Genomic DNA, 20,513 nt, shown 5'->3' with positions numbered 1-20,513 from the left:
ACTGGAACAGGTATTACGTGTAGAGCAGAGTGCACAACATTTGAGCGAATATTTTAATAACCAAACGATCCGGTGAACTCTGTTAACTTCAGTAACGGGTGTAAATATAAACTGGCTACGTGTGTGATTGTAGTGTGCGTGTGAACTTTAAATTGAGTTCCACTTAGTACGGACTTGGCAGTATTAACTGTGATCTTTATCGTGAGAATACACCTGAAAATTTACATTGCCAAGTTAAAACTTTTATTTCAGTAGCTAGCCACATCCCATTTACCGGACAATTCTATGTATGTTGCGACCTGCAATAGACAGTAGTAGTCTAGTATTTTCTACTACAGCTTTTAGCTAGACAAATGAACATTGCTGGACACTGGCAGGGCGGTAAAAATGAAACGTGCCGCGCCGGAGGGTGGACAAAAAATGGAAACAACAACAACATAATACATTAAAGTGTCTTAATATGATGTATGAAACTCGTTGGCATTCAAAACAGCTTCCAGTGGTCTCTTAATGAATTAATACATATCCTATACGGTTTTCTTTCCTGCAAAATAGTGGCAAGTTCAGTTAACGATGATGCATGTGACTGGCAATGACGCACCCTTCTCTCCAAAGTAGACCACAAAGCCTCAGCAATTTTGAGATCTGGCGACTTGTGGCCACTGAAAATGAGACGGTTCATCCCTGTGCCCACGAAACCAGTCGTGGATGATGCTAGCTGTGTGAAAAAGTGCCCTGTAGTCTTGAAACACAGCATCACCTTTGGGAAACAAAAGTTTTTCCGTGAGAAGCCCCTGTTCAGCCAGGTTGGTCACGTAATACTTGACAATAATGCGACCCTTTAGAGCAACAATAGGCCGCCATTGAATACAATGATACTTTTTTAGTAATCGGTCTTGTGACTGGTTTGATGCTACCCGCCACGAATTCCTCTCCTGTGCCAACCTTTTCACCTCATAGTAGCAGTTACAACATACGTCATACATTATTTGCTTGATTTTTCCAATCTATCTCTTCCTCAATAATTTTTACCATATACAGCTCCTCCAGTACCACGGAAGGTATTCCCTGACGTCTAAACAGATGTCCTATCTTTCTATGCCTCGCTGCTTCTGCGTAGAATCTCCTCATTCCTTAGCTTTTCTTCTGTTCCGGTTTTCCCACAGTCAGTATTTCAGTACGATACAGTGCTGTGCTCCAAACATACATTCTCAGAAATTCAAATTAAGACGTGTGTTTGACACTACTAGACTTCTCTGGCCAGGAATGCTCTTTCTGCCAGTGCTAGTCTGCTTTTTATATCTTCCTTGCTCAATCCGTCATGGGTTATTTGCTACCTTAGTAGCAGAATTCGTTAATGTCGCCTATTTCGTAATCCCCAATTCAGATGATACGCTTCCCTCGTTACTTTCGTCTTTCTTCGATTTAGTCGCCATCCCTATTCTATACTCAGTAGACACTTCTTCCATTCAACTGATCTTATAATTCTTCTCCATTTCACTGAGGTTAGCAATGTCATCAGCAAACCCTATCCTTGATATACTTCCACTTTGAATTTTTATTCCACTCTTGAACCCTTCTTTTATTCTTGTCATTGCTTCTTCAATGTATAGTTTTAACAGTAGCAGCGAAAACGTCCCTGGCTTAGAACTTCTTTAATCCGAGCTCTACGTTCTTGGTCTTTCAGTCTTAATGTTCCCTCTTGGCTCTTGTACATAATGTATATTACCCGTTTTTCCCTATGTCTTACACTTATTTATCTCGGAAATTCGAAAATTTTGCACAATTTGACACTGCTGAACAAATCATATGGACGTGGCTTGATTTTGCTCAGTCCTGCTCTTATCATCCGCAACGTCAGAACTGCCTCCCTGGTGCTCTTACCTTTCCTGCTGCCAAATTGATCGTCATCTAGCAGATCTTCGTTTTCTTTCCGATTCTTACGCATATTATTCTTCTCAGCAAATGGATGCATGGGCTGTTAAGCTGATTGTGCGATAATCCTCGCACTCATCGCCTCTTGCAATGTTGGGAATTGCGTGGATGATATTTTTTCCCGAAATCTATCGTATATTGCCTGTCTCAAACATTCTACTCACCATCGTGGATTATCTTTAGCTGCCACTTCCCCCAATGATTTTAGTAATTCGATAAAATGTTATGCATCCCATCCACCGTATACGATTTTAAGTCTTCCCCATCATAGACTCCTTCAGCATAAACTTTGCACATATCCACTTTCTTCTCTGCATTTAACAGTTGAATTCCCATTTCTCTCTTAATATTACCGAATTTGCTATTAATTTCACTGGCGTTAGTTTTTACTTTTCTATATACTGAATCAGTCCTGCCGGCAATACATCTCTTTCTCGATTTCTTCACATTTTTCATGCAGCCATTTCGTCTTAACTTCCCTGCATTTCCTGTTTATTTGTTCCGAAGTTCAAATGGCTCTGAGTACTATGGGACATAAAATCTGAGGTCATCAGTCAGCTAGAACTTAGAACTACTTAAATCTAACTAACCTAAGGACATTACACACATCAATGCCGGAGGCAGGATTCGAACCTGCGACCGTAGCACTCGCGCGGTTCCAGACTGCAGCGCCTAGAACCACTCGGCCACCACGGCCGGCTGTTCCTAAGTGACTTGTATTTCTGTATTGCGGAATTTCCCTGGACTTTTGTATCTTTTTTTCGCCGGACAGCTGAAGTACTTCGTCTGGTACCGATGATTTCTTCGCAGCTACCTTTCTCGTACCTACGTTTTTCCTTCCACCTTCTGCGACTGTCCATTCCTCTTCAACTGTGCTGTGTACTGAGCTACTCATTATCGCAGAATCTACAGTCTCAGAAAACTTCAAGCGTGTCTCCTCATTCCTTAGTACTTCCGAAGCCCGCTTCTTTGCACATTGATTCTTGTTGACCAGGCTCTTAAACTTCAGCCTACTCATCATCATTACCGAATTGTGATCTAAGTCTATATCTGCCCCTGGGTACGCCTTCTCACCCAATATCTGATTTCGGAATCACGGCCTGGTCCTGATGTAATCTAACTGAAATTTTTCTGACTCTTCCCAGCCTTTTCTAAGTATACCTCCTCCTCTTGTGATTTTTGAACAGGAACTCAGTTAATGTTTCTCCTCTCTTCATTCCTACTACCAACCCATATTTTTCCGTAATCCTTACTTCTAGTCCGTCCCTTTGAACCACATTCCAATCCCCCATGACTATTAGATTTTCATCTCCCTTTACATACTGAATTACGCTTTCAGTATCCGATTCTCTGCCCCACCTTCCTGTTCATAACAACCGTATCATTTAAATATTGACAGTAACTGACTCTCTGCTCATCCAACTACCATTATACCATTTACTCTTCGTCGATATTATCCTATACTCGTCTGAACAGAAGTCCTTGTCGTCTTTCCATTTCACTTCATTGACGTCCTGTGTATCTAGACCGAGCCTTAGCGTTTCCCTTTTCAGATTTTCTAGCTTCCCTACTACGTTCAAACCTATTATAATGGTTGCCTCCTCCTTGCAGTCCCCTCCGGGAGATGCGGATGAGGGACTAGTCCGGAATCTTTTGCCAGTGGAGAGAACATCATGACACTTTTTCAGTTACAAGTCACATGTCCTGTGGATACACATTATGTGTCTTTAATGCAGGGGTTTCCATTGCCTTGTGGATCCCCATGCCGTTGATCATTGCTGATTCTTCGTCCTTTTAAGTTCAGTTTCCCACACATGGTACAAGAGAGTGCCCTGAACCTCTGTCCGCTCCTCCGCCCGCTTTGGCAAGGCCGTTGGCAGAACGAGGGCCCCCAGACCAAGTGTGTATCAGGACGTGGCTGCCTGAATAAACCCCCAGTCCCCGGTCATGTTACACTCTTCGGATATAAACTTTGGCAGGTGTCGGGAACAATGCGAAACAAAACTCATCTGACCAGACGTAGTCCAGATTTCATGGCTTCAGCACTACGTTTTCCTGCTACGGTCATTTACATCACTGATGGGTGGTTTTGGAATTACGTCTCGCTCTGAGTTCCCTTCACGTTGTTTCGGTGTTGGCAGTGTTCGCGACTGCGGCATTTAGTTCCGCAGTGACGGTTTGCAGCTGTCGTCCCCTTATTTTTCATCGTTATCCTCTTCACTGCCCGTCCGTCGCGAGCACTGAACACACTCTTTGGTCCGCGTTGTGACTTGGCTGATGATGTCTTTCCCGTTTCCCTGTATGCGTTATAAGTCTTCGATACGCTGCCTCTCGAAACACCAAACACCCCGGCTACCTTCGTTACGCAAGCACCCACCCACCGTACTAGTAGCAGTAGTTCGAATTCGCTGTCTCCGAAATAATGCGCTCCCAACCACACAGAAAACTATTCTGGCCGCGACTGTAACTTGCAACGTTGCACGACCGCCGTTCGTCGTCAAATACAACAGCGCAGCCTGCAGTCTTGACTGACATCTGCATATATGTTAAGACATGTATTACTCGCTGTGTTCACTTATTTTTGTCCAATCCCTGTATAAATCACCTCGACTCTGCATTTGTATCAAACCTCATACACCACTTTGTATTAGTTTTGCTTGTTTCGGCAGATAGTATCTAGTAAGGACATTGTAACGTGGCAGTCTTCTGCGAGCGCAAACGAACGAGTACCTAAGACAAGCTCAGAGCTGAGCAGGGTTGAGGGGAACAAGCCCCGCCTCGCAGTGCTGGTAGTCTAGACCAGGGGTCTCCAAACTTTTTAGTCCGCGGGCCACATTGACTGCGTGTTGCGTAAGGCGGTAACGAGGAAGGAGCTAATACTGCTCAACAGCCGCCCCATCTTCACCCCCTCCGACTGGGAACACATCTGCCAGGTCGCAGAGAAGTGGGTGAAGGAGGAGTGCCGCTCCGGCAGGCGTCAGCCTGCCCCAGAGGACATGCCAGCGACAAACTACTTCGCTACTTTAAACTCAGCGGGGTAGCCAGAGGCCCATTCGAACGAGAGGCCACCCATACGACAACATAGAGGATAAAGGAGGAATAGCAGCACTGCTGCTTAGCCTCCATCATCTCCGGACAGAGGATGTCCGTGATTTAAGCGAGACGAGACGAGACTCCTCCACGAAGTCATAAGGGCCAAGACCTACCTAGTGGGATTAAAGCATCCTAGCACTTCACGATCACCGTTAATGTATGGCTAAAGGAAAGATGAAATCGCAAAAATCAAAGGTTGTGGGAATAGCAAGCACTGAAACGAACTACGATTTTTATTTAATCACATAATTTTGATTGGTGGACGTACCTGACCGAAATTCTGGCGTATTTTACTCTGGCGAATTTCACCGACAAAAAAGTATGTCACTGCACGTTCTTCACGAAAGCGTCCTTCAAAGTTAACGAAATCTCAAAATCATTGTTAGTAACACTATTACTGCAGCACGTAACGGAGATGGAGCATAATAAGTTTAGTTATGTAGTCTTGTAGCGAGTAGCAGAGCCAATGTCGCGTTGTATTGGTCGCGATAGGCCTCGAAAGTCAGTATAGGTACCACCTGAAATATCTGGCGGGCCGGATACCGGGGATGTCCGGCCAGCTAACGCGGGCCGGTTTGCCGGCCCTCGCGGGCCCGCGGGCCGTAGTTTGGAGACCCCTGGTCTAGACCCTTGCTCAGTGCTTTCTAAAAGAAGAACTGAGACCCTTGCGAAGTTGTCAGAAACTTACTCGAACCTCCTCCTCCGCGATGGACCAGAATTGACCTGTTCACTAATTTCAAAATACAATACGAAAACCACGATTAATTCACAATCCATAGCAAAGCGAAGTACGCAAAGCAGTCAGTAAAGGCTACTCCCCAATTGCTTCCTTAGGTTGGCATTTCAGGGCTGACATCTAGCCACCATAGTTCAAAACCTGCCATGGTAAAGTGGCCGCATAATAATGACACAAGGATAAGATACAAACCTAACTTGTGCGATAATTTTACCTCGCCATATCTGTTTAAAATTCTGCTATCTGATACAGACGCCTCTTATGATTTTATTGCTTCCGTAACTTAAAAATGAGGTAATGGTGACGATATTTAACAAATTGATGTTGACACGGTATAAGCAGTTTTTCAGAACTGGACCCCTCCTGTGTTTATAAATACGTAACTAATCAGCTGAAGCCAGATAACCGCAGATTTATCAGATATAACGCAGGTGTCTATCTGACAGTAGTCTCTCACAGAAATGTGGAAGTATCTCAACTAAAAGATAACTGACGTAAGCAAATATTATCTTTTGAAAATTGTTAAGACTTTATTTTCAGCAAGAATGTAGAAACATATAGAAATACCTTACTAAGAGTTGACAACCAAAGACTAATGTCTATTTATAAAACAGTTCTTCACTGTGGAATACTGCCCTGAAGCTTACAACTAGAAGTTGCCCTTCTGGTTGAGGAACTGGGAACGCAAAAGAGAAATATAGAGATAATCAGATTATAAAGGAAAGAGAAATTCATCTTCTTGGATACATTGTTAAAAAACGTCTCATGATAACTTATCCCTTTGACATCTTTTTTTGTTGTAAAGTTGTCGCTCGTTCGGATTTCCCGGTGGAGATGCAGACGAGGTTATTAACAAAAGAGCTTTCATTCAACGAATTTAGGCCCAGAATACTGGAAGTTTCATATTTGTGAGAACTCTTTCTAATTGGGCACGTTATCTGAAAAAAGGTGAAACGTGTTACTTGAATGGAAAATGGATAGTGTAAAAGATTCGGGGACACTCTAAAATCTTAACACAGATATAGATAGGTGGACTTCAAATGGATTAGTGAAGCGACTTAAAAGAACTATAAGCGGCTTATAGCGTTAAAGACGTGACTGAAATAAAGTTTACGCCTACCAGAACTGTACGAGTTTTACATAAGCAAGCCGTAAGCTGATAGTGAGAAGACAGGAGAGGGTATGCGTGTTTCTGCCAGCTGACATATGTACGCGAAAAGGGATGAAAATTTGATAAGCTCGAATTGTTTGAACACCATAGTAAGCGAGATCAACAATGTCACGTTTGTTGGACAACATGGGGTGTGGGAAGAACCTAATTTTGGTAAACAATCTCTTTAAAAATAACTGTGAGAAAGTTGCACTTTGAAATTAAAGAATTTCACATATGAAATGGACAATATATTAATTAGACAAAGATTTAGGGACCAAATATTTGAAACGTATACGCTCCACTAATATGGATTCGGGTCGTAGTCTAGTAAAGACGGAAAATAGACTGAAATAACTTTGAAAGTGTTAAAACAAAAATATAATAAGTACAAACGAAGAAATATTGAGACCTAATAGAAATTTTCTGAGGCAGTATCAAGTGAACTATATGGAAGCATTGGTGTTGTGGTTATGAGGTAGAAATGGAATTACATTTAAAAAGCAGTAAATAAAGCAGCATAGGTAACCATAGATTCAGGAAAGGCAAAACCAAAAAAATTGACATATCATAAGTACATTATCTAAACCGATTCGTGTTGAGATAACTATCTTATCTTAAGGTCACTGATGAGGACGTCCAACGTCAGGTTACCTACTTTGGTGACATGTATTGAAGGACATCCACCCTCCCCCCCCCTCTCCCCGGGAACCAGTGGAAATTAATAAAGGTCACCAAGGGAACCCCCACCCCTCCCTTCCCCCTCTCCTACCAGCGACCAATGAGGCTCAAACACCCCCTTTCTGTCTTGTATAACTGGGAGAGAAGTCGGTAGGTTCACACCGGAGCTGCACACCTCTGGAAGAATTTGTAAGCTGTACCTATTTGTTAATAACAGATTATGTTAAGTCGTGTCATCAAGGTCTGTTTGTTAATAGCAAATTAATATTACCTCATTCAAGGCACGAGAAGAGACCACTCCGTGGCAGATATTTAAGTGCTTTATTCTTTCACAATTTTACGTACTTCCTTTCTTCCAATATTACATATTTATCCATATTTCCACCTTTTTTCGTATTTCTCCCCATTTTTATTTTTCACCTACTTTCGTATTTTTTCTGTATTTACACAATTTTACGATTTTCTCCAAATTTTTTCATGTTTTATCCAATTGCAAGAGCTACTGCCTGCTCTTCTCGACAACACAATGCTCTCAGTTAGTCACAATGCAGCTCCCGAACTATCCATCATTGTTGTTGAAGCTCTCCATCTGATCTTCATCTTTTATAACTGGCGTTCATTCTGGAGCTGGGCAGCATACGGAGAGGGTCAGTCTGTGTGCATTTTTTAATAACAAATAACGTTACGTCATGTCACTCGAACTCTATTTGTTAATAACAGTTTAATATCACGTCATTCGAAGCACCAGTAGAGGCCACAGTCATGCAGATATGTAAGTACTCTCACTCTTCCACAATTTTCCGTATTATTCTACATTTCTCGCGAGTTCCAACCCACCGCTCTCGACGTCACGTCACCCTGGCGTTGCGTCATGTCACAGCGTCACGCCACGACGTCGTGTAACAGTGTCACGTCGTGTCGCGACGTAGTGTCGTGTCGCGACGTCACGTCAACGTCGCATCGCGTCGCGTCGTCACCGTTCTGCTCTCAGTCCGTCACAGCGCATCTTGGGCCCGATCTAGTTATCATTCGTAAGCCATCACTTTATTACTCGTGTGTGTAAGGAACGGACCAAGTGGATAGAAATAATCACGCCATAAGACATTTTATAAGCTTTGCAGTTTTACTATTTCAAACAGAGCTACAGTACGTATAGGAAATACTAAAGCATGATAAACCTTGTTAAATCACCACTGCGTTACTAGATTGTGTGAAATCGTAGCAAAATTCTGATCCGTCCAGCCAAGGTACTGTGTGTACAGCACAGCACTACAAAATACGCACCCAGAGAGCTCACTAGTAATAGGTATGTCGCCTGCAGGGTAGCCCACCCCTCAAACTCCAACGTGTGGTGTAGAGCCGTGAACACTGCCCCTCTCCCCCCCCCCCCCCTCCCTCCCCTGCCCCAGCAACGACCGAGAAAGATTATAATTTTACGTGTAATCATCTCCGGCTTGGTTGCTGGCGGCAAAAAATCGTTGAAGCTGCTATATCGATGGAGCTACATCAACCGAGGGTCCTCTGGCCCAAGGTAATGACGACGATATGGAATACAACACATCGTTGGAAATATCAAATAGATCCCTGCATTTTCAGGGACTAACCCCCCCCCCCCCCTCCTCCTCCACCAACCCCCAACCCTCTGTATTCACCGGACATTGCACGTCAAATTATTCAGATGACATGCCGGTAGCATGTTGAATTCCTCGAGCGGCTGCGGTCACCACTCAATCCCTGGCCACGAACGAGAGAGCCCCACATGTCTCCACAAGATTACGCCGAACCATCCCTCCACGAATGGTAGAGAAATTGGCATTATTTAAACAGTATGTCTGTGTAATCATCTCCGACGCGACCAACCTCATCAATGGCGCTAAAGGCACCGCTACCAGATCATTCTTTCAGCACAACGAAACAATAGTAACTCACAGTCAAGTCCGCCCGGCTATACGCGCGGTCTAACCCGCTGCTTCACGAGCGAGAAAGCGGATTAGTGTCGAGGTCCGGTGTGGCGGCCAGCCTGTGGATGATTGTTAAGACGATTTTCCATCTGCCCCTGCGAATGCAGTCTGGTTCCGCTTATTCCGCCTCAGTTACTCTGTGTCGGCAATTCCCCACGTACGCCTACACCATAATTACCCTACACTCTTGGTGCGGCGGTGGGGAGGTGGACTGCTGTGGCCTGCTGTGGGGTTGTGAACCACTGAGGGCTACAGCGGAACGAAGCCTATCCGTCGTTTCTAGGTCCCCAGTTCAATACACACAACTCAGATTCGCCTACAAGGTCACCTGCGGAAATCTGTGGATGACTTTACGGGAAAACGTTGCTAATAGTTTAAGTGCTAACCACTACCCTCCCTTACTCCTTTCTCAGGGGACCAATCAGAATGAAGCCTTCAAGATCAGTTCTTATGGGTGGGTGACCCCATTTTCAGGAAAACAGCACTCCCAGGTAGAATGAAGACATAATCATAATTAATATATCTAAACAAAATAAATCCTTCAATATTATTAGTACATGAAACGTTACTATAAATCTCATACATTAACCACAGGAAAATCCGAATGCGGCCATCACTGCTAATGTCATTTCGACTAATAGAATTCCAAAGAATCACGCTAGACAGCTAGCACACCGCAGTATTTAAAAGAATTATTGCAACGAAAACTTACCGGTGCATTAATAATGAATGACATCATATATATAGTGTGTGTGTGTGTGTGTGTGTGTGTGTGTGTGTGTGTGTGTGTGTGTGTGTGTGTGTGTGTGTGTGCAACGCAACTATAAGGCTCGCAAGCAGATACGCAAACAATCCAAAGCATATACTTCCTCGCCTCACACACGAATGAGATTGAGCAATGGCCACAGTGCACCAAAATATAAACTTTTGTATTTCGACAAAACTGTTATACAGAAATGCGACAGAATGAAATTTAAAATGATTGACACCACATACGATCGTCAAGCCACAGTAAATGAAACAATAATATTTTTAAAGGGTTACATTACTAGTTTCGACGCACTGGTTCATCAGTTTCAAAAGCCTGGAAAACGGCACTAATAATTGCTTCCAAACTTCTTTCAACTATTACGATAAATACACTAAAACCAGTAAACTGAGGCAAAGGCAGCAGAAACCGGCCACGAGACGTCTTGAGAATTTTTGGTTGATCAATCATTTCACACCTTAACACGGTATACATGAAAACTGCACTGGGATGAAAGATATATATACTCGTGCGTTACGTCATGCAGTGATGCAACGATCATTTTGCAAACAAAGGCTGACACGTCGTAATCTTATAACGTGCAGCAAGCCCAAAACTAGAACACAGCACGCAATCGTATTGTGTTGTGCTAATGAAATCTTACAAAGACTATGCACTCCCATATGGGACTAACACAAGACAAAAGGAGGTGGGGGAAGGGGCGGAATCACCGAGCTGTGCATATGTCAATTTACTGATGGAGAATTCATTATCCCATCGCACGCGAATTTCCATCGCACTGTCCAGTGGTCGTTCTGCTACCGTTAAACGGAAAAGTAGTTGAACAGTGTCCATGAATTAGCGACAGCGTCTCTAATCGCTGGAAACTGCTTGATAAGACTACCAGTATGTCACCTTCTTCTTTTTCCTTTGACTGTGTCCCGTATCTACACAGGTTTGACGTATTAATGATCGTAATTGGTATTGTTAATGATAGTGGGTGGCCGGAAGTCCTTCTTATCGCCACACCATTACCTAACGGGACGGAAATTGTGTACCAAAATGTGGCCGCGTGTTGTGTTACGCCTGCGCAACAGTGCGAAAGTTTTCTAATTGTTTGCGACTCGGTGTAACTGAGGCTGGACATGGGTGCTAACCCAGTGTTCACCTAATGGGATGTGGGAATCCGCCTAAAAACCGCGATTAGGACGGCTGGCACACCGGGTGGATTCGATCCGGGATCGATGCGCCGTCCCGATTCCCAAAAGGGACTTGCTGGCATGCGCGTCATTCTGGGCACGCTGAGTGCGAAGACGGATTGTCGCCAAAACTCCATGTTACCTTTAATTAAAATCGAAGTAGGTAATGAAAGACAAACTCATACTTAAAAGGTTATAAAGCAGTGATGACTGTGGGAAAACCGGAACGTAAGAAAATACAAGCATACGAGATGTGGTGCTACAAAGAATGATGAAAATTAGGTGGACAGATAAGGTAAGGAATGAGGAGGTTCTCCACGGAATCGGCGAGTAAAGGAGTATTTTCAACCACTGACAAGAAGAAGAGACAGGATGATAGGACATCTGTTAAGACATCAGGGAATAACTTCCATAGTACTAGAGGAAGGCAGACATCGGAAGACATCCAGAAAATAATTGAGGACGTAGATTGCAAGTGCTAGCTGAGATGAAAAGGTTGGCTCAGGAGAGGAATTCGTGGTGGTCTGCATCAAAGCTCACAGGCCAGCCGCGGTGGCCGAGCGGTCCTAGGCGCTTCAGTTCGGAACCGCGCTGCTGCTACGGTCGCAGGATCGAATCCTGCCTCGATGTGTGTGAAGTCCTTAGGTTAGTTAGGTTTAAGTATCTCTAAGTTCTAGGGGACTGATGACCTCAGATGTTACGTCGTATAGTGCTCAGAGTCATTTGTACCTTTTTGAAAGCTGACAGAAGACGGTTGACTCAAAAGAAAGGCAAGCTTGTACCTTATTGGACAGGTTGTTTAGCTTCTACGTCGAAGGGACTCCTGCAAGTGAGATACAAGTTAAGACCATAGTAAAACTGTACAATGGAGAATTCCCGTATCCGTAGCCGCACGGTCAGCGCGGCGGATTGTTAACGAAGGGGTGCCGGTTCGGTTTCCGTACACGTGGCGTCTGGGTGTTGCGTTGGCCTCGAGTTGTTGTTGTTGTTGTTGTGGTCTTCGGCCCTGAGACTGGTTTCATGCAGCTGTCCATGCTACTCTATCCTGTCCAAGCTTCTTCATCTCCCAGTACCTACTGCAGCCTACATCCTTCTGAATCTGCTTAGTGTATTCATCTCTTGGTCTCTCTCTACGATTTTTACCCTCGACGCTGCCCTCCAATACTAAGTTGGTGATCCCTCGATGTCTCAGAACATGTCCTACCGACCGATCCCTTCTTCTAGTCAGGTTGTGCGACAAGCTTCTCTTCTTCCCAATCCTGTGCAATACCTCCTCATTAATTATGTAATCTACCCATCTAATCATGAGCACTCTTCTGTAGCACCACATTTCGAAAACTTCTATTCTCTTCTTGTCCAAACTAATTATCGTCCATGTTTCACTTCCATACATAGCTACACTCCACACAAATACTTGCAGAAATGACTTCCTGATACTTAAATCTATATTCGATGTTAACAAATTTCTCTTCTACAGAAACGCTTTTTTTGCCATTGCGAGTTAGTATCATCATAATTGACAGTAGCTCCTGAGGTGTCTGTATGGGCATGTCTCTAAAGCCAGTGAATTAAAAAAAAAATACTGCTATCTTCGCAGGTGACATCGCCCATTTATCGAAAACAAGTAATGTAGGACAACTCTTGGATCTAACTAGCAAGCTACGTTTCACGTAATTTTGGTTCAGGACAAACAAAACGAAGGCTTATGGTGAGTGGTGAATTGGGAGAACAAAGAATTCTTAAATGAAAAAAATAATAATAATGAAACAAAATAAGTTACAATTGACGTACCACAAGGAGAGCCAGAAAGCAAGATGGTACAAGATAGCATCAGAAGGTGGGGAAGAAAGCGAAAGATTTATACAACTAAATAGCTTTACTGCTATTAAAAAGTGACGCAGAATTAAGGAAGAAGACTCTAATCTCAACTCGCACCCCTGGAACACAGCACTGTTTGGAGAATGTTGGACAACCAGGTACTCGAACCGTCTGGAATGTGGAGTGGAGAGCAGCGTCCAACTGTTTGATGCTGAAGCCGCCTCATACCCTGGGAGAACGTGGAGGGCAGAATTCTGCCAGGCCGCGAGCTGAATCACTGCGTGGGATTATGCCTGCCCGCCTGCCTCTTGCGCAACGCTGAGCCGCGAGACATAATGTCACGGCTGTAGCGGCCGACGTCTGCACACCGCGCTCGCCACGGGCGCAACCGCCGGTTATGTGGCCATTAAGACAATTTTAATGCCCAGTCGCGGCACTCTGCTTGGCTAAATGCCGACTCATAAAGCCGGGCCGAGCCGAGCGCGAGCAGAACACAGGAACGTGTTCCACGTAGCTCTGGGACAACATGTGCACTCAGGCATTACAGGAAGGAGATCGAAATTTCGGTAACGAAACTGTAAGTTTGCGTTATGTTCAAACGGTTCAAATGGCTCTGAGCACTATGGGACTTAACATCTGAGGTTATCAGTCCCCTAGAACTTAGAACTAATTAAACCTAACTAACCTATGGACATCACACATACCCATGCCCGACGCAGGATTCGAACATGCGACCGTAGCCGTTGCGCGGTTCCAGATTGAAGCGCCTAGAACCACTCGGTCACACCGACCGCATTGGCGTTCCGTAACAAAACTGTTAAGCTGACGATCCGCACACAGTGGGCTGTCCGCCACATTCTTGGGTTTAGATTACAAGAACGAAACGTGTATATAGGTGGTCAGTGTGTCATTTTGGGAGTAAATAACACAAAAACACGGATATTGAAAAAAAATTGATATTTTTCACCGAACTATTTGGATATGTGTCATATGTTCTAGATCAGGAATCAAACATTGTTTTTATCCCAGTAGTGAAATGTTTTCCACAATATCTTTTAGGAGTTCCATTTATAAACTGACAACTGAAATATATACAGGGTGATCAAAAAGTCAGTATAAATTTGAAAACCAAATAAATCACGGAATAATGTAGATAGAGAGGTACAAATTGACACATATGCTTGTAATGACATGGCGTTTTATTAGAACCAAAAAATAGAAAAGTTCAAAAAATGTCCGACAGATGGCGCTTCATCTGATCAGAATAGCAATAATTAGCATAACAAAGTAAGACAAAGCAAAGATGATGTTCTTTGCAGGAAATGCTCGATATGTCCACCATCACTCCTCAACAATAACTGTAGTCGAGGAACAATGTTGTGAACAGCACTGTAAAGCATGTCCCGAGTATGGTGAGGCACTGGCGTCGGATGTTGTCTTTCAGCATCCCTAGAGATGTCGGTCGATCACGATACACTTGCGACTTCAGGTAACCCCAAAGCCAATAATCGCACGGACTGAGGTCTGGGGACCTAGGAGGCCAAGCATGACGAAAGTGGTGGCTGAGCACACGATCATCACCAAACGACGCGCGCAAGAGATCTTTCACGCGTCTAGCAATATGGGGTGGTTCTAATAAAACTCCAAGTCATTCCAAGCATGTGTGTCAATTTTTACCTCTCTATCTACATTATTCCGTGATTTACTCAGTTTTCAAATTTATACTGACTTTTTGATCACCCGGTATTTATGCAAGTACTATAAAACGTTACATTTTTATTAAATTTAAAAATACAGTAGTATTCGTTGAGTTACCTTAGTAGTAACGTGCTTGATGTTAGTATATTTTACTATATCATCAAATGTATTTAAAATGTTCCATAACAATAAAAGTTCCGGCAACTGTGACGGAAGCTACTCTGAAAGTAACATGTGGTCAAAAAAGCCGAAAAAAGTCGTTCAGTCTTCATAAATTACAACAAAAGTACATAAGCGTAAAAATTTTTATGACTCTTAAGTACTTTCTAGTCCCTGAATTGTTGACAGTGGTACATAAGCATATGATTCTGAAGTGTCGTCTATCTCGAACACATCTGTATAGCGTGGGCTCACTATCATTGTAATTAACATTATCAACAACTTCGTATTCACGGTCAGACGAATCTGACACATTTGTGTTCCGAAGTTGTATGATTTGAGATTAGAGAACAATAATGGGCTAACTGCCTAAAACATGTTTCCAGGCTAATATTTTATTAAAAATTTTTTAATAAAAATCGTGGACCATTTTTTTTATATTATGTATGGTAAGATTTATATTACTATCGCAAAATTATAATGAATTTTCTTCTTCACAAGAATGGAAAGTAATATTTTACAATGAAAACTCGAATTCTAAATGCTTTACTTTTTTCGGCAAAACGAGCCAATGACCGAAATATCAAGATTTTCTAGTAATTGTTTATCTAATAACATTCTACAATTAATTATTCTGAAACTTTATTTTTACTTGTAAAGAACATAAAGCAATTTTAATTGAATACTTCCTTGAAGAATGCTCTATTATCTTCCTTCAAATATGGCAACATATGTTGCACATTCCTCTTCTTGTCAGTTGACAAGCTGCTTTTATATGGTTGTGATGGTAAAACCATGTCCTTGATTATATTAATGATGATACCTTTCTTGACAAACCTGCAAATGTTCGTTGTTTCAAGTTCAGTAAACAATGTTCTTGTCTTGATGACCCTGGTTGTAGCGTTTTCAGTTCTGATATATTTGCTTTTGGAAGTATTTGATTTTGTCCTGTTGATGCATGAATCAGCAGCTCTTCTGCAATCAGATAAGTCCTCAGCAGTGACAAAAAATAAAAATAAAAACAAGTGACAGAAGGCGCAATCAGTAGATTTTAATCAAAAAATGAGGTTAAAATTCACTGTGTTACTGTCATAGACAACACTCATAATGAATTGTAAAAACTTGGTCGCCCTTAAAAAACGCCCGCGTTAGACTCAACAGCGAGCCTGCATATATGCATACACCTCTCATGACATCTACTGACCTTTATATGCATCGGTATAACTGGTGACCTTTATCCTGCTTGTGAGGTTGTAAAAATTATAAAGGCACCTGGATTAGGTGAGGTGAATTTAGAACTTTTATAATACAGTGATGTAATACGCATTTTAAGAATTTTACATTGAAATATGTCCATTATAATTTCCCATCTTTTACATCTACTGTTTTTACATATTTTTCTTTGTCTCGGGCAGTTTTCTTTGCCGTTATACCTGTGGCCCATTGACCGACTTCTGCATATTTACAGTTGCTTTGGCTGCACTGGTGTATGAGTGTATCTGCCTGAGGTGTTTCAAGCGTTAGTGTCTTCGACCAATGTGTAGCGAGGGCGTGGTCGCCAAACACGGCTTGCTTGTTTTGAAGGAAAACAAAGCGTTCTGTTTCAGCCTATTGCGTGTTTGGGCGGCTCTGGTGTGAGTTTGTGTTTTTCTCGTGTATAATATGATGTGCTTTTGACAGAGGCTGGATGACATTACGATGAGAAAGATAAAGAGCGATAAACTGAGAGCACCTTACGGTTTACATTCATGCAGTGGTACTGAGAATCGAACGTAATATTTTCTTTATGCCGACTCCGGAATACAAGGTAGTGTGTTTCTTTATCTTACGACCTGGCGAGCCATATCGGAACAGTTGTATTGCTTAGGCAATAAGTAAAAGAGTGGCAGTTGCGATTACAATCAATGTGGGGCAGAATCTATTCTGTTTAAGTGTCCTAAGTGATTCGTGACCGGGTGTAGCAATCAGGAATTACATTCGTCGAATAGTCTACGTGTCTAACATGATTTTCAAATGAATGTGAGGAACTGACCTTTGTTTGAGTATGGTAAGGATAGCACGTGTTTCATGTAACTTTGATTGGTGTGTCTATGTAAACTTTTGTATGTTTGAAGCACAATAATTCAAAGTCAGCGCATGTCTTATACCTTTATTTCAAATCCATATTATTCATGAAACTTCCTGGCCGATTAAAACTGTGTGCCCGACAGAGACTCGAACTCGGGACCTTTGCCTTTCGAGGCAAGTGCTCTACCATCTGAGCTACCGAAGCACGACTCACGGCCGCTCCTCACGGCCGCTCCTCACAGCCCCATTATTCATGTATTCAGTTAAATGAAGTGCAGTTTTGTGAGATAATAGATGGGGGCAACTTTAAGGCCTTGTATCTATGCCTATTCGTAAGTAATTAAGCAAAATGTTTCTGTAACTAATTTAATTAATATTTCACTTAGTACTGTTTTTGCTTCTACCGAACATTCAGAAATAAGTCATTTTAGCATTAATAAATTATTTTCAAATAATGGAAGGTAATTTCATCTCAAGAGTTTCTGGGCAAAAACTGTTTTGTCGTCTTGTTATTGCGTTCCGTGACAACGTTACATTGCTAGGTCATAATCAATACTAGGTCATTTCAGACGCCGAAACAATTTCTCTTGCATTACATGTGCGTGTCTGTGACGAAGCGTTCCTGAGGACAGTCAGATTACGTAAGACAGTAATATTTCCTTTGTGCGCTATTGACTTTGCATATAGAGCATCGACAGTCGGAGCAGTTTCAAATGAAACTTAAATGTTAACTGCTACTAGGCAAGTCACATCCAGTTTAGCAGAAACTGTTTCTGTTCTACTCAGTAGAATAAAAACAGTGTACTTGTTATTCAACGTAAAATATGGAAATTTTCTAGCAAGAAGTAACAGAAGAATCCAAAAATAAGATTAAGAGACACCATACAACATATACTCAATAAATGCTGGGAAAATTGCTAAATACGTTTCTGTTGGTCAAGAGCTTTAGTTAAAAATCTCTTCAAAAGAGAAGATCGCAAAAATTGTGAAAATTAGAGTGGATAAGTATACACAGCTTGGGATGCCGCGGAGACAAAGGCATCTCATTGAAGTTTTAGGGGTGATATAATTTTGTATTCTCGCACCTGCTGACGTAGGTCACGTTATCTCCAACGGTACGTTTCAGAATACAAACTTTTCTCTCTGTTTAGTATACAATGTACAGTAACGTTCTTATTGTCCCTGCACCGCTGTGAGATTTTTACCAATCCTTTCGTTACTCAGAATATTGAGGATATCCGATTTCAGTTCTGTACACCTCTCATGTAACGTAAGAATAACATGCTATTAATTTTTTATTTTGTTATTATGCAGTTATTTTTGTTTTTGTACTTTCAGCGCTTCTATCCCTTTACCAGAACGATTCAGTCAATATGTTATAAAGATGATTTACATGCAAACAAAACTGGCTACCTGAGAGAGACCGCTTTGTAATGAGCTGTATTATTAACAAAACAGGCCTCCAGTGTGATTTGAAATTACGGGATAGATGATTTGAATTAAAATACGTGTAATTCTGACGTATAGCTTGAGTGACGCTATTAAGACGATGTCACGGTCCACCATTTCATTACCATTCGCAGCTGAAGGGGGCAGTTATGATGATAGTTTGACAGAGTGAGCTACACATATGTAACATTGGGTAGGGTGCTGTACTTTTTGATTAATGTTATAGCGAGAAAAGTGTTGACAGCCGTATTGGAGTGCATCAGATACAACTGAATCACGATGTCATTGCACTTGGCCTTTACTGGAAACACGCGGTTGTATTTTGATAACACGTACAGTGGTGACTAAGGAAAACGCGCGCACTTTGAAATATTGCAGTTCAGTTGTTCATGTACTATTAGCCCCGATTACACGCTGACTCACAAAAAGAGGGGTAAATCGCCTTCACTTCTTGATGCTGCTATTGTTGTCGACTCGTCCATGTTTTTGTTTTGGATATTGATAGTAAACAAACATCCCGTACAGTTTTTGTTTATTTATCACACCTCAATACCACCTGATACATCGAACAAATCCACGGAAGTGAACCCTATACGAAACACTTGAACCAAGACGAGTACATCGGTGGCAGTTTTGGTTTTCTGGTATCTACTAATTGGAGCAAACGGAATGCCAGGAAATGAAAACAGAATTCAAACGGGACTGCGACGTGAAGGCTGACGCGCCGCCTCCCGTACCCAGCACTTCCCCGATGCGTCACGCTGCCTGCCGCCACATAATGTTATGTTATCGATCAGCGCCCGCAGGAGGCAGGGACTGGCGACACCTGGCGGAGGTCAAACTCGCGACCTCCAGTCCGTGACGCCAGGCGCAGCGATGACTCACAAGCCGTTAATGCGCCTCCCGCCGTACGACTGCAGTCGTATGCGCCAGTCCGCATTCGCCAGAACAGCGCGCTACCGTCCTAGCATGAAGTCATGTTACCCAGAATGAGTAACTGCGCGTGTTTACATACGCTATTTCTTCCCACCAGCACAACGTGAAGACGAACGTTTGAATGCAGGTTAAACTTCAACGAAATCCTTATCAAGATTGCTTGAGAAGCAATGCATTAATTCAACCTGTGTTAGTGTTCTAAATAATATATGCAGCTACTGTCGTTATTTCATCGAGGTAGAGGGTTATTTAGAACTCAGAAAGGAGTCAGCTAAGAAGATTTCGTACCATCATAACTATTCACAGCAGTTCTGCCAGAAATGTACATATGCTCGAAAAAGGACAGTGATGAAGGAACACGGGTGAATGGATCGCCCCTCAACCATTACCGATTCATGATTACACAGTACTGTCTCTACGGCACGTAAATTACCTTCAGTAACGAAAAGATGGATTTAAGATAGAAAATTGGAAAGTAGGCAGAAAATCAACTGAAAATAAGATTACAGTATAGTACACTGAACATGGTGAAAATAAAATGAATATATTATCAATGAAGTTAAAGAAGCAGCTGATGGGTGTTTGTATTTAGGCCAGCTCAGGACAACAGCACAACCGACTCAGGGTAAACCAACAAGTCTGAGGTGCTGTCTTCCATCGAAACAAGCCAGACACACTGCACCTCTTGGAAAGTCTGCAGTGACAAGTGCCAGGGGGAAGCAAGAACGTAAGGGTAGGGAACGGTTAATCATCTGCAGTACAAAAAGTTCACCGAATGATAGCACACCTAGGCTGCTATTACAGTGGCACCAGCATCTGCCGAATCTTTTCAAATCAATACGTCAGTAAGAGCACCGTCTCATTACGACCGATCACAACCATC

At 42.5% G+C, this 20,513-nt stretch overlaps 1 protein-coding gene across 1 annotated transcript in view; it reads left to right on the top strand.

Annotated features, from left to right (window-relative positions):
- LOC126284526 (uncharacterized) overlaps positions 1-20,513 on the top strand; it is a 270,111-nt gene that overhangs the window by 79,528 nt on the left and 170,070 nt on the right. The gene's annotated exons all lie outside the window — the stretch shown is intronic.

This window comes from Schistocerca gregaria, chromosome 1 (genome assembly GCF_023897955.1).
Source record: "Schistocerca gregaria isolate iqSchGreg1 chromosome 1, iqSchGreg1.2, whole genome shotgun sequence".
Classification (NCBI taxonomy): Eukaryota; Metazoa; Arthropoda; class Insecta; order Orthoptera; family Acrididae; genus Schistocerca; species Schistocerca gregaria.
This window is presented reverse-complemented; position numbering and strand designations above follow the sequence as displayed.